This window comes from Macaca nemestrina, chromosome 3, assembly GCF_043159975.1.
Source record: "Macaca nemestrina isolate mMacNem1 chromosome 3, mMacNem.hap1, whole genome shotgun sequence".
Classification (NCBI taxonomy): Eukaryota; Metazoa; Chordata; class Mammalia; order Primates; family Cercopithecidae; genus Macaca; species Macaca nemestrina.
The window spans coordinates 77,072,296-77,084,985 of record NC_092127.1 but is presented as its reverse complement, the minus strand read 5'-3'; the positions used below and the strand labels follow the sequence as shown (position 1 = coordinate 77,084,985).

General features: G+C 40.2%; 1 pseudogene; it reads right to left on the bottom strand.

Moving 5' to 3' along the window:
• Window positions 1-8,749: 8,749 nt before the first annotated feature.
• LOC105486238 (small ribosomal subunit protein eS12 pseudogene) lies at window positions 8,750-9,145 on the bottom strand (annotated as a pseudogene).
• Window positions 9,146-12,690: the final 3,545 nt, after the last annotated feature.

The following is a 12,690-nucleotide window of genomic DNA, read 5'->3' as shown; positions in this document are numbered from 1 at the left end:
GTTACACTTCATTTTATTTGCAGTTCACAAATATTGTGATTTTTACAGATTGCAGGCTTCTGGCAACCCTGTAGATAGCAAGTCTATCAGTGCCATTTTCCCAAAAGCATGTGCTCACTTCATGTCTCTGAGTCACATTTGGAAACTCTCACAATATTTCAAGCTTTTTCATTACTAATATATCTGTTATGGCGATCTGTGATCAGTGATCTTTTACGTTACTATTGTAACTGGGGACACCCTGCACCATGCCCATATAAGACAGCAAATTTAATTGGTAAATGTTGTGTGTGTCCCCACTACTCCACCAACCAGCGGTCTCTCTCTCTCTCTCCCCCCCTGGCCTCCCTGTTCCCTGAGACACAACAATATTGAAATTGGCCAATTAAAAAACCTACAGTGGCCTCTAAGTGTTCAAGGAAAGGAAGATCACACATTTCGTACTCTAAATCAAAAGCTAGAAATGATTAAGCTTAGCGAGGAAGGCATGTCAAAAGCTGAGATGAGGGGAAAGCTAGGCCTCTCTACCAGGCAGTCAGTCAAGTTATGAATGTAAAGGAAAACTATGAAGGAAATTTTTCAAATATTGGATTATCTTAAAATTAATAATTTTTCTCTCTCAAAAGACACTAGTAACTAGTAACTTTTAAGAGTGAAAATACAATTCATGGAGTGAGATAAGATACTCACAATGTATGTATCTGGCAAAGTACTAATATCCCGAATATATAGGGAACTCCTACAAATTAGTAAGAAAAAAATCAGACACCCCAGTAGAAAGACGAACAAATGGCCTGAATAGGCATTTTACAGAAGAGAATATCAAGATGGCCAATTAATTTTGGGGGCTGAAGTTCATTACTTGTCAAAGAAATACAAATAAAATCACAGTGAGGTGCTACTGCACACCCACACACCTGAGACTTTCATATACTGCTGGTGACAGTATAAATTGGTATAACTTTTAAAACTCTTTAGCAATTTCTACTAAAATTGCATATATACATAGGCTGTGACTCAACAGTTCCACTCCTGTATATAAACCCAAGAGAACTGTAAACATATATTTACCAAAGAACATATACTAGAGTATTCACAGTAGCACTATTGATGCCAATGTCTGAATGTTTGTGTCTCTCAAAAATGTATATACTGAAACCTCATCCACAATGTGTTGATATTAAGAGGTAGGGCCTGGCCTGGCGCGGTGGCTCAAGCCTGTAATCCCAGCACTTTGGGAGGCCGAGACGGGCGGATCACGAGGCCAGGAGATCGAGACCATCCTGGCTAACACGGTGAAACCCCGTCTCTACTAAAAATACAAAAAAAAAATTAGCTGGGCGAGGTGGTGGGCACCTGTAATCCCAGCTACTCGGCAGACTGAGGCAGGAGAATGGCGTGAACCCGGGAGGCGGAGCTTGCAGTCAGCTGAGATCCAGCCACTGCACTCCAGCCTGGACGACAGAGCAAGACTCCGTCTCAAAAAAAAAAAAAAAAAAAAAAAAAAAAAAAAAAAAAAAACGAGGTAGGGCCTTTGGAAGGTCACTAAGTCAGGAGGGCAGTAAATGGAATTAATGCCCTTGTAAAAGATGCCTGTGAGAGTTTGTTTGCCCCTTCCACCATGTGAGGACACAAAGGAAGCACCATCTATGAGAAACAGGCCCTCACCAGACATCAAATCTGCTGGCACCTTGATCTTAGACTTTCCAGCCTCCAGAACTGTGAGTCATGCATTTCTATTGTTTATAAATTACACAGTCCAAGGTATTCTGTTATAGCAGCCCAAAGGGACTAAGACAATCAGTGAGAGCTAATACCTGGAAACTACATATAACTGGTTTTCCAGTTATTATTTCTCAGCTCCAAAACTATCATTCTGTACTCTGCTTTGTAACGTCGAGGCTGGAATTCTGCAAACGTATTTCTACTTTGCCAGATAAATCTATGTTGGGTTCTACCAAGGGAAGTGCTAAAGAGAGACTGGAAGGCTTGCCGAGGGAGAAGGAACTATATTCCTTCCTGTTTTGCTCTCTGCTTCTGTCAGCATCATTACAACAATGGTTCTTCACTCCGGCATTGGCAATTGGTTGCGGTGTTCAGTTTTTCCCACACTCTCAGAGCCAGTCTCCTCATCCCCCTCAGAGGAATCTGTACCATCTGGGATCCTTGGGGACCCCTTTTACAAGGTCCCAAGGCATCAGCACCCCCTGAGCCACAACCCCTCTTCAGAGATCTTGATTCCATCTCCATAGAACTTCTCCTCTCAACTTCTAGGTTCTAATGATCTTAACTTTCCCCTTTGTCCACAAGTCTGACAGGTGCTTCCTGCAGTTAATTGTCTTTGTATTATCTTAGTGTTTCCTTTTCCCCTTTCAGTCCTCCAACACCTATTTAACCAATTCTTTATATTAATTTTTTTCCTTTAAAATAATTGGCATGTTTATAGCCCATCAACAGTAGAATAAAGTATAAAATATTCTCAATGTGGAATAATATACATAAATGAGAATAAATGATCTACTATGCCTAATGACATGGATAACTGTCATAAACAACGATGAGTGAAAAGAAGTCAAACACAAAAACAGTATATAATGTATGATTTTCTTAATATAAAATATAAAAACAGGTAAAACTGATGTACAATGTTTAGAAGTCAAGACTGTTACTCTTGTTGGGGAAGGTGGGAGGCTTCAGTGCACAAAGAGGGCTTCTGCAATGCTGATAATATTCTTTGTCTTGGTCTGGCTTTCATGACACAGAAGTGTTCAGTTTGTGAAAATTCATTCAGTTTTGCAAGTATAATTTGATTTTCTGTCCATTTATCATACTACCAAAAAATATTTAAACAATAATGCAGCTATAAGTTGTAAACTAATGTTTGCGGTCAAACTGGACATTGACAGTAACTCTCTTTATGTCATAAAAACATTTTTATATATTCAAAAAAGTGAAAGAATCATGAGTAATTTATGTTTTTAAAAATTAAAATGGTTTAAAAATATTACACAAAAATAAGCACAGTACTTTCTCTTAGCACTCTTTTACTTAGTGCATCACATTTGTTTTTATACTCATGTCATTTCTTTTATAAACTATAATGTGCCAACTAAAACATGTCAAACCTGTAGTGCACCCAAGCTAGTTGTATCACCACAGTTTTATAAGGATATGAGAAAACTGGAGATAATTTAAGAAATAAATCGTAAATTTATTCTTGAAAACCTGTCAACGCTTTAGTTCTTGACTCCTATCTTCCCTTTCAGAATATAGGCCCTAATATCTACTAAAAATCTACAGTATGCTTTTTATCCACTTTAATTTTAGCTTTTCATATTCTTTTCCCATATTCCACCTGCTTGACTGTACTCGGTACGTCTTCAGTCTCCCAGATGCATTCGCTCTATTGTACTGGACTGTTTGGAGGTTTGTTTGTTGTTTTTATTTTTTTCTATGGCAATTCATTCTGGATACCATAATCTCATTGCAGGCCAGATTTTTCCACAGTGTTTCCATACTGGACTGGACTGTTTTTTGGGGTTTTTTGTTGTTTGTTTTTTTGTTTCTGTTTTTCCTATGACAATTCCTCCTGGATACCATGATCTGATTGCAGGCCAGATTTTCCCACAGCATTTTCCTGAAGGGTCGTCCATTCAATATCTTCCCTATGACCGTTTCCAAGTCCTGGCCCTTCCTGATCTTCCAGGTCCTGCCCTCTCCTGAGATAAAAAAAAAAAAAAAAAAAAAAAAAAAACCTTCCAGAATAGAATGTTCACAAACTGAACACACCTGTAAAATAGGAAGCCAGATCAAGATGCAGAATATTACCAGTGCACATGATGGGGTAGATCACACAAAGACTGCATGAGAATCTGTGAAAATTATTTATTCATTCAATAGATATTTCAGGGTGTCTACAATACCAGTCACTCTCCAGGTCCTAATGCTTCCCTGGAACTTAATGAGACCAAATTTTCAGTTCTGACTCTGCTACTTTCTTTCTTTTTTTTTTTTTTTTGAGACGGAGTCTTGCTCTGTCACCCAGGCTGGAGTGCAGTGGCCGGATCTCAGCTCACTGCAAGCTCCGCCTCCCGGGTTTACGCCGTTCTCCTGCCTCAGCCTCCCGAGTAGCTGACTCTGCTACTTTCTAACTATTTGATCTTGAATACATTAGCTAATCTTTCTGAGCCTCAATTTCTTTATATATAAAAATGCAGTAAAGCATTTCTAAAATGTCATAATCACCACAGGAAAATCAAAAAAACCTTGTGGAGAAAATACAGGTTGTGGTGGGAAAGGCACAGACAATTCTAGTTAGCACAGTTAATTGAACATTGTATTAGTCCGTTCTCATGCTGCTATAAAGAACTTCCTGAGACTGAGTAATTTATAAAGAAAAGAGGTTTAACTGACTCACAGGTCTGCATGGCTGGGGAGGTCTCAGGAAACCTACAATCATGGTGGAAGGCACCTCTTCAGAGGGTGGCAAGAGAGAGAATGAGCGCCCGGAGGGGAAATGCCAGACGCTTATAAAACCATCAGATCTCGTGAGAACTCACTCACTGTCACGAGAACAGCACAGGGGAAACCACCCCCATGATTCAATTACATCCCACCAGGTCGTTCCCATGACATGTGCAGACTGTTACAGTTCAAGGTGAGTTTTGGGTGGGGACACAGCCAAACCAGATCAAACATCTATTTCTTCTGTTTTCACAAATCCCACAAAAATGGAGAAAAAAAAGAGAAGAGTTAAAAGGCAGTAAAGTACATGAAAAAAAAAGATAAACGGACAATAGCAGGTGAGAAATATCTCAACAAATTTAGTGGAAAAGAAGATAGAGCAGAAGTAACTAATTTAGCAGTGTAACCTCAGGGTCCACAGAGTGGGAAACTAGTAAAGCCAGCCAATGTGTTATCTGGAGGCTTGAGGCTAGGGCAGCAGAGTTCCTATGGGAAGTAGCAGTGAGGCTCAAGCTGAAACCAGGGCCTAGTTGAAAGACTGTACAGTTTGTTTGTTTATGAAGCAACTGGAAGTCTAGGTCCCTTTCCCACTTCACCTCACCCATCAAGGACCAGAATTTTTCGCTCAGAGAAACCCTGAACTCCTGAAACCAAACATAGTGTGGGGGATGAAAGACTGAAAACAGGAAGTGAGGGATTAAGTGAAAATCTGGATGCTGAAAACTGAGACTTTCAGCTGCTTTTTCTACTCTACATTCAGAACAATAGCAGCCAGACTTACACACCAACTCTGTCACATTTGCCCCTCCATCCCCAATTCATATTTAAATACATTGAAAGGATTATTGAGAAGCATGTGACAGAGATATCATAAGATCTGGTAAATCGGCAAGAATATCTTAGCAAATTTGGCAAATGAAAGGGGAAGATTGTTAACTGCAGGGAAAAGTATTACACGCGAAAGAGGTGTGGCGTAGTGCACAGCATGGCTAAACATTGCATAACATTTGCACAGTCATGATAATGTAAACACTGAGTATTGCTTTAGCCAAAACTGCTAGTGTAACTACATCAGGGGTAGGGGAAGGAAACTTATTATCATTTGGCCTTCAATATACATTTGCACACTTTCAGCGTACCCCCTTAATTATGAAGGCTGGGAAGCTAAAAATGACCACATTTCCCAAAAGGTCCTGCAGCCACAGTTCTGGATGCAATTTAAGTTCTGTCATAAGACGCACTCATTTGAGATTTGGAAGGCAGAAGTGAGGCAAAGGCCATTTCCTTGTGGCTGAGGCAGCTGGTAAACAAGATTAGACAGATAAGAATATTTGCAGTAGGCCGGGCACAGTGGCTCACGCCTGTAATCCCAGCACTTTGAGAGGTAGGTGGATCACCTGAGCTCAGGAGTTTGAGATGAGCTTGGCCAACATAATGAAACCCCATCTCTACTACTAAAAATACAAAATTAGCCAGCTGTGGTGGTAGGTGCCTGTAATCCCAGCTACTCAGGAGGCTGAAGCAGGAGAATCGCTTGAACCCAGGAGGCAGAGGTTGTAGTGAGCTGAGATCCCATCATTGCACTCCAGTCTGGGTGGCAGAGCAAGACGCTGTCTTCAAAGAAAAGAAAAGAAGAAAAAGAATGTTTGCAGTAGGCAGACTTCACATCCCAATGTCTCTTTAGGACTTCATGGATGTGGGGCATTAGCAGAGGTGACAACAGCAGCCACCTGACCTCTGTATCAACCCTACTCGCCATGGTATGCCACTGAACCCAATAGTCCTGCAATAGCCTTTGCCTCCCACTCAGTTTTTCCCTACCCCATCCCCTACTCCCAGCAATTTGGTAATCACTGCACTGAATTGGTAATTCCCTGTACTAAATTACTAGAGTGGTTGCATTTCCCCAAATTAAACACAGACTAATACAGGGGAAAAAAAGCTAAGTCCCAAATGACAGATTAAGAAGTTGCAATATGAGGACATTATTTAGAAATCTGGAATTTCAGGAACATTAGCTAGCAGAGTGGGGGTGATAAACCTTGGAAAGCGGGTCTGGGAATAAATAGAAGTTAAAGTAACTTATAAATTATACTGCAGATATCCTAAAAAAATAACTTGAATCTGACCTCATCAATGTAATCTTATTGTTGTAAGATTAAGAATAATATTACCAGAGGGTAGTTTTAAACACACATACATATGCCAATTCTCTTCTTCAAAAGCTCTTCTTGGGCCTTGCACGGGGGCTCACGCCTATAATCCCAACATTTTAGGAGGCTAAGGCAGGAGGATCCTTTTAGCCCAGTAGTTCAAGATCAGCCTGGGCAAGGTAGGGAGATTCCCATCTCTACAACAAAACAAAAAATTAGCTAAGCATGTTGGTGTGCACCTGTGGTCCCAGCTACTTGGTAGGCTGAGGTGGGAGGATCTCTTGAGCCCTAGAGTTTAGGCTGCTGTGAGCTGTGATTGCACCACTATACACCAGCCTGGGCAACAGAGCAAGATCCTATCTCAAAATAAAGAAAAGTTTTTCTTGTGTTAGGTTTATAGTATTAGTACAGCCTAAGGAAGAAGTATATTCAAGCCTTTCACTGACCTCCAAAAACAATCGGTATGTATTAATACAAACAGAACATTTTGATGCTTTCTTTTAAAACCATATATACAGGCAGTCTAACTCTGTCCCAAATTTCTAAGAAGTATCAGGAAGCCCAAGTCTCTGTGATTACTTTTGGCTCTGCTTCTACTAACGACCATTTAGCATTTGCTAACTCTCTTTAGCCTGAATAGATCCACACAAGAGGCTCATCTCCTGTTCTGGCATTCTCCATCTACCTCTTAACCACAGTGAGAAAGATTGATGAACATCTTTTTACACAAGCTTTCCAGAAAAGCTGACTTTGCTGAAGTTTGGGGACGATGGAGAGAATTTACTTCAGAGAAACAGAAATATCTATAAAATAACATTTTAACTGCTGTTTCTACAAAGTCTTGTAAGCATTTCTGTAACTTGGGCCGACAAACTCCTGCCCTGCTGTTCAGTTGTCTAGCTGTTCTGCCTCCGGGGCTCCATCCCTCATACAATAAAAAAAGTCATATTTTCTTTTTCTTTCTTTCTTTTTTTTTTTTTTTTTTTTTGAGACAGAGTCTGGCTCTGTCACCCAGGCTGGAGTGCAGTGGCATTATTTTGGCTCAGTGCAACCTCTGCCTCCCAGGTTCAAGCAATTCTCGTGCCTCAGCCTCCCTAGTACCTGGGACTACAGGCACTTGCCACCACGCCCAGCTAATTTTTGTATTTTTAGTAGAGATGGGGTTTCACCATGTTGGCCAGGCTGGTCTTGAACTCCTGGCCTCAAATGATCTGTTCACCTTGGCCTCCCAAAGGCTGGAATTATAGGCATGAGTACCACACCTGGGGCCTCTTAAAAAGTCCAGTTTTCTTACACAGAAAGATTGAAATCACTGCAACCTTCTTCAAACTCTTCTCAAGGCCTCCCAGTACAGAGTTGAAGAGCCAGAATAAACTTTGAAATTATGGCTGCCGGGTCAGCCACAGCACATTTTCAGAACATAGCCATATCTTTCCCCATTTTTAATCACAAGGTAGATTGTAAGGAGAGAGGAGTTAATTCAAATTGCATGAAGAATGACTTCCTGATTATCAGAACAATCAAATAATAAAAGCAATGCCCAGAAAAAATTATAATGTGCCGCAGTTGAAAATACTGTGAAAAGGTAAATAACAATCTACCTGGATAAAGTACATAGAATAAGATTATATTTTAAAAATCCAAAGTCATCCTTAATCATAAATTTCTTACTTTGTGTGTGTGTGCATGCATTTCCATGTGTTTTTATTTAGTTATGTTTTTATATCATTAAAACTTTTTTCACTTTGACAAGCGTATGACTGGAAATGTCTCCCAATTTTCTTTGTGATAGTTAATTTCCACATAAGCAGTCATCAAATTATAACATAACTCTAAAATATTTTCATTCAGTAGGTTAGATTCTAAAACCAAGGAAAAGATTAAATATCTTGTTCCTTGGAAAAGTATGCATATTCAATGTTTCTGAGTCACTCATCAAAGTTTGAAGAGTGCGGATGAAACAAGCTGAAAAGGTTAAACCCCTGAAGGCTTATTACTTTTACTTATTAATGAGAAATACATAAGTGAATTTGTGACTTTCAGGCTGTTTGAAACAGCTTTATTACAGAGCCATAATTTGTGTGTGTGACTGGGTGCGTGTGCACGTTGGTATGCACCAAAGTTTTATGTGTTCATTTCTTGCATTTGAAGTACTCTTTGATGACATCCTTGGCCTGACACTCCTTGCCAGCGTCCTTAACTTCTACACAACTGCCACTAACCACTTTACAGGACTTCCCCTCTCTGTCAGTTTCACAGAGGCCTACTTATTCCTCCAGTTTCTTGTCATCAACCTTAAGTCGGTTGATTTGGTGTTTAGCACAAAAGGCCTCCACCAACTTGACATACACAGGCTCATCAGAGTTGGATGCAAGCACACAAAGATGGGCTTGGCACTTGTCTAAGGCTTTGGCAGCTTCGAGAATTCCACATGCTAGGCCATCATGGATGAGGGCAGTCTTCAGCACCTCTTGTAAAGCAGTATTAACATCCATTAAACCTCCAGCAGTAATGCCTTCCTCAGCCATGGCAGTGGCTTACTGTGAAGCTGAATCTTGAATGTACCCAAGCCTCCACTTCATGCAACTAGGTGTTGGCAGGGTAAGGAATGGCATAATTTACATATCTTTAAATTTGTTCAACATAAGTGTACAATGATTTCTTGTAAATTTATGGAGTCGTGTAGCAACCACTGTTCACTTAAAAATATTTTCATCACTCCAAAAAAGTCCCTGGTGCCTATTTGCAATCACTTACATTCCTACTCTCAGGTCCAGGCAACAATTGATTTTTTTTTTTTTTTTTTTTTGGTCACTATAAGATTTGCCTTTTTCTTAAGGTTTCTTGTAAATGAAATTATACAAGACAGTCTTCTGTGTCTGGCTTCTTTCACTTAACATAATGTTTTAGGGTTCATTCATGTTGTATCATGTATCAATAGCCATTCCTTTTTATTGCTGAATAGTACTCCACTGTGTAGATAATATGTCACTTTTTATGTATCCACTCATTAGTTTATGAACATCTGGATTGTTTCCATCTGGCTATTACACATAATGCTGTTATGAACATTCATGTGCAAATTTTGTGTGGGTACATGTTTCCAACTCTCTTGGGTATATATCTAGGAGTGGAATTTCTAGATTAAAGATTCTATATTTACCTTTTTGAAGAACTGCCAAACTGTTTTCCATAGAAGTTGCACTGTTTTTGCATTCCTGACCAGCAATGTATGAGATTTCCAATTTCTACACACATCTTAGCAAAAACTTGATATTGTCAGTCTTTTTTATTATAGCCATTTTAGTAGGTATGTAATAATAGCATGTAGTTTTATTTTGTATTTCCCTAATGATTAATGGTGTTAAGCTTTTCTTCATGAGATTATTAGCCATTTTGTATTTTCTTTGTTAAATGTTTATTCAGATTGGGTGTGGTGGTCCATGCCTGTAATCCCAACACTTTGGGAGGCCAAGGTGGGTGGATCACCTGAGCTCAGGAATTTCAGATCAGCCTGGCTAACATAGTGAAACCTCATCTCTACTAAAAAATACAAAAATTAGCCAGGTGTGGTGGCACATGCCTATAATCCCAGCTGCTCTGGAGGCTGAGGCAGGAGAATCGCTTGAACCTAGGAGGCACAGGTTGCTGTGAGCTGAGATTGTGCCACCGCACTCCAGACTGGGCAACAGAGTAAGACTCTGTTTCAGAAAAAAAAAAAAAAAGTCTATACATACATTTTGCCTATATATATATATATATATATATACATATATTTGTTTTGTTTTGTTTTTGTTTTTTTGGGTTTTTTTTAGAGAGATGAGGTCTCACTATGTTATCCAGGGTGATCTGAAACTCCTGGGCCCAAGCAATTCTCCCACCCTAGCCTCCCAAAGTGCTGGGATTACAAGCATGAGCTACCACACCCAGCTCTTTTCCCTATTTTTTAGTTGGATAGTTTGTCTTCCATTTATTGAGTTATAGGTATCCCTTATGTAGTCTGGATGGAAATAGTTTTCCAGATGTATTACTTGCAAATATGTTCTTCCAATTTGTGGCTTGTCTTTTTATTTTTTAAGACTCTCAGGTTTTGAAATCAGAAAAAAAATATATAATGGACTCAATATTATTTGAAAAATTGTACTTAATCTCCTAATAATTTTATGTTTTTAAATCTTTAAACACAATACAGACAGAAAATGGAAACTGGAATTACAATTTACTTCCTAGAGGATGAACTATAACACAGGAAAAGCATTTTATTATAATATGTTTTGACACGGGATTAGTGGTTTACAGCTAATTGGCTGAGGAAGAAAAGTCCTGATTTGTAGCATTTCCAATTTCCATGGTATAAATACTCCCCCAGGGACAATTTTAAGGCACTAATGGTTTAAAACCAACTCAAAAACTTTCTGAACATTTAGCTATTGACCCTAGAGAGCCAGAAAGAACCAGCTTCAGCATACTACTAAAAATCCATGATTGAACTGGTAGTAAAAAGTCTTAAAGAGAAATGAAAGAAGAAGGAAAGGAAGGGAAGGGAAGGGAAGGGAAGGGAAGGGAAGGGAAGGGAAGGGAAGGGAAGGGAAGGGAAGGGAAGGGAAGGGAAGGGAAGGGAAGGGAAGGGAAGGGAAGGGAAGGGAAGGGAAGGGAAGGGAAGGGAAGGGAAGGGAGGGAAGGGAAGGGAAGGGAAGGGGGAAGGGGGAAGGGGGAAGGGGGAAGGGGGAAGGGGGAAGGGGGAAAGGAAGAGGGAAGGGAAGGGAAAGGAAAGGAGAAGGAAGAGGGAGACAAAAGGAGGGGAGGGGAGGGGAAGGGAGGGGAGAGGAAAGGAGAGGGGAGGAGAGGAGAGGAGAGGAGAGAAGAGAAGAGAAGAGAAGAGAAGAGAAGAGAAGAGAAGAGAAGAGAAGAGAAGAGAAGAGAAGAGAAGAGAAGAGGACACCTGCTTTGGAGGAATTTGCAGATTACCAAGAAAGATATCACTGATCCTTTACATGAAAATGAAATGAAAATTAGTTTTTTAAAAAACCGAGTCAACAGATTATAAAAACACATAAATAAGCTCTACAAAGAATGAAAATGAAAATAAAATCATTCTCTGGAGCAGAAAATGGAGACTATTTTATAACTGTGGTATCACTATCACTAATCCAGAAAACCCACTGAAGGGACTGTGGTGACTATGAGGAGTTCGTTCCATGTTGTTTGTGTGGTGCTGACTCTTCCCATTCACTTCTGGCAGCTAACACACAACTCTGGGCTATCCCCCTTAATCCTAGCATTGGTTCAGGAAAGAGCACATGGACCAGCCCCTCCAAAGCCCTCCCTGGAGCTTTTCCTGGAAGAAACAAGAGATCAGTAGGCATTAAGATTATGTAGGCCTTGAGTTGCAGTCTGCTCAAGTGATGACTCACTCTTCCCCCACTATTTAGCAGCTGTGGGGTTTGGGAGGTGTATTAGTCTATTTTTACACTGCTGACAAAGACATACCTGAGACTTGGCAATTTACAAAAGAGACGTGTAATGGACATACAGTTCCACATGGCTGGGGAAGCCTCACAATCACAGCAGAAGGCAAGGAGGAGCAGCAGGCAAAAAAGAGAGCTTGTGTAGGGAAACTCCCATTTTTAAAACCATCAGATCTTGTGAGATTCATTCACTATCACAAGAACAGCGCAGGAAAGACCTGCCCCCACAATTCAATCACCTCACACTGGGTACGTCCTGCGACATGTGGGAATTGTCGGAGTTACAATTCAAGATGAGATTTGGGTGGGGACACAGCCAGACATATCATGAGACATTAAAAAACAATTATACTATCTCCTTCTACAGTGCAAGGCACTCCCCCTAGCTACAGTGATTGGTCCAGAAGTTAGCTAATCAAGGCAAACCACAAGCCTTTCAATCAACCCTTCAGGAGCTACATGCTCTCTTCCCCAGGAAATGACCCCCTGGCCTAGCCTGAGGATAAACGTAACACATGCAGGATGGCAAGGCCCACAGAATCCCAGAGAAAGATTGATGAGGCCACTCTTGAAGATGGTTCTACATCTTTACTTTTTAATTGTGC